The following is a 3,054-nucleotide window of genomic DNA, read 5'->3' as shown; positions in this document are numbered from 1 at the left end:
GTAAGAACCTTACAATAACATACTTTCATTTTCTCCTTTTTGGTTTTGTTGTCACACATATTACTTCTAAATAAGTTAAAAACCTGAATGCACTTTATTTTTACTTTAATCATTTACCTTCTTAAAATAATAAAATTTGAGAAAAATATTTTAAAATACTTTACCTAGTATTTATCAATTTTTGCATGGTCTATTCTTTTATATTGATCCAAATTTTCATGTTATTTTTTTTCTGCCTGAAGAACTTCATTTAGCATTTCATCTGTTTGTTTAAAATGGTCTTTATTTCATCTTTATGTGTGAAAGAGATTTTCTCTGGGTAAAAAATTCTGGGTTGACCCTTGTCTTCACCTTGTGTAGCTTTTTTAAGAACTCTGTGGTTGCTATTTCCTTTGTTCTTCTGTAGTTGGGGGATGGCAAACTTTCATGTAAAGTTTCAGGTAGTCTTTTAGGTTTTTGCAAGCCCTATAGTCTCTCTTGAAACTACTCAACTCTGTCTTTGTAGAACAGAAGCAACCATAGTGAATATACAAATGAGTGCACTGGGGCTGTATTCCAACTAAACTTTGTTTACAGAAACAAGAGGTGAATCAAATTTGACCCATGGCCATGGTTTGCCTATCCTGCTCAGTATGTAATTTGGTCTCTGGCATATCTTTATCCTTGGTTTTTAGCAGTTTGATTATGATGTACCTTGGCCTTGTTTTCTTTAAAGCTTTTTATGCCTGGCTTTCACTGACCTTTCAAATTTTGAATTTTTTAGTCATCATTTCTTTATATACTTGTATAGTTCCTAGCTCTTCTGGGGCTTCCCAGGTGGTGCTAGTGATAAAGAACCCAGCTGCCAATGCAGGAGACACAAGAGTGAGTGAGGTGAGTGAGTTCAGTCCCTGGGTTGGGAAGATCCCCTGGAGGAGAGCATGGCAACTCCATGTATTCTTGCCTGGAGAATCCCAGGGACAGAGGAGCCTGGCAGGCCACGGTCCACAGTGTTGCAAAGAGTCAAACATGACTGAAGTGACAACATGCAGGCACAGCTCTTCTGAAACTTCAGTTACATGTATGTTAAACTACTTGCTATATCTCACAGATCACTTTTGCTCTGATCCTTTCTTTTTCAATATTTTTTTCCCTCTGCTTCATTTTGAATAGTTTCTATTTCTATGTCTTTAAGTTCTCTAATCTTTTCTTCTATAGCCCATAATTGTTGTATTTCCCTCGTGAAATTTTAAAATTTTATTCATTTTTAGAATTTTATAATCTTCATTTTACTCAATATTAAACTTTAAAATGTGTGCTAAATTATCAAAATATTACTTTGACTCACAATAATATTATACATATTTAAACTCAGCACAATTACAAAATAAAACTGTTTACTTAAACAATAGGATTCTCCTCTAATAAAAATAACTTTAAATAAAAGGTCAACCTCAAACTTTTGTTACTGTTTCACTCTTTGGCCTCCATTGTCCAGAAACAGGTACATTTCAACTCATTTCTTTAATGGATATTTTGCAACAACTTTCTGAAGTTTTCCAATTCTTTCATATTTGTAGAAATTCTTCCAAATGCATTAGACAATGATACTATTTCCTGTTAATTTGGATGAATTTCATACATGGGCCCACTTTCTGGTGTATTTGCTATCAATGTCTCTCAAAACAAGACCTTTAAGGCAGTGCCCAAACCCTGAGTCTGAATATTCTCCACAGTCAACATTTAAACCAGCCAACACAATCCATAATTTTGGAAACATCTCTAAACTGTGTCCTAAAATGTGCCTATAATTAGCTTGCCTCTTAAAAAAAAATGAATTCCATAAAATTTAAAAAAAATGTTTTTACTTTATTAAATATTTCCAAGACTAATTTTTGAATCTTGTTGTCAGAAACTTAAACTTCATTTTCAGTGAACAGTTGGAAATCTGGGTGCCCAGTGGATAGTAGCATTTTAGATAATGGCCTTAATTCTTTTAAGTAAGGAAAATACATGTTCTTAGGCTTTCTTGTCTTTCAGTCAAAATTCCATCACACCCACTGGTGAAATTCTGCAGTGTGTCCCCATTTTCCAAACAGCTATCTTGTAAAAGCTCTCTCACACTCAAACACACATTATTGCTTGCATGTAGTCCAGATATGTCTGAAGTACACCACTATTTTACACAAAGACCTTCTAGCCATCTGTGAAAAATGTTCTCTTCACGTTTCCCTTGCCTAGAAGCCAAAATATTTAAGTATCTTTCATTGTCTGTGACTTTATTTTCTTCATAAACAATGATATTCCCTACCTTTCAAGCACCTGGTCCCTTCTCACTGTGTAATGTTTAGGACTAAGAACAATCTACATATTCAGTGCCAACCTATCATAGTCAGCTGATATGTCATCAGCTTCACAGAGGCTGTCTGAGGAATCATCATACTTGACCCACTGAAGAACAGTTTTCTGTGTTTCCTCACGTAGAGATTCACCCCAAACTCCGTGTTACTCAGCGTGTTCATATCTTGAGTGAGCTTATTGGCTTCTTCAGAATACCTGTATCTTGTGGATTTAATTTAACCTTAATTAAAACACTAAATTTTAATGTTTAATTTAACATTTGTATTACTTCTTATATTGAACTTATTTGCTTTATCCTATAGCATACACAAAAGTGTCTCACAATGCCAATATTAGTACTAACAAAAAAACTGCAAAATGAAGTTTAAGAGTTTAGTTCTTAGAATATGACCCACTGAAGAAGGACAAATTCCTATGTTCGAAGGTCAATTGAAATCTTTGTTTTTGGTTATGTTACCAATATTATACACATTTAGGTCTCTTTTGTTTGTTTTCAGTTTTAGGGCTTGCCCTTTTTTTCTGTTTTGTTTAATTTACTTTTTGAATATGTTAAATAATTACATGATTCTAAAGTCAAAACTACATTAAAAATACACTCAGAGGAGTCCCCCTTCCACCCCTATCCCCTTATCCTAGTTCCCCCATCACCTTCTATGAATAAATATTTTCATTAGTTTCTGGTTAATCTTTCCAAAGTTTCATTTTATTCAAAGG

The 3,054-nt window shown here is 33.8% G+C and overlaps 1 pseudogene; it reads right to left on the bottom strand.

The window, feature by feature from the left end:
• Window positions 1-1,503: 1,503 nt before the first annotated feature.
• Window positions 1,504-2,549, bottom strand: LOC102264516 (ERO1-like protein alpha; annotated as a pseudogene).
• Window positions 2,550-3,054: the final 505 nt, after the last annotated feature.

Source organism: Bos mutus, chromosome 5 (genome assembly GCF_027580195.1).
Source record: "Bos mutus isolate GX-2022 chromosome 5, NWIPB_WYAK_1.1, whole genome shotgun sequence".
In the NCBI taxonomy this organism is placed as follows: Eukaryota; Metazoa; Chordata; class Mammalia; order Artiodactyla; family Bovidae; genus Bos; species Bos mutus.
The sequence above is the reverse complement of the archived record's forward strand: the minus strand, read 5'-3'. Positions and strand labels throughout refer to the sequence as shown.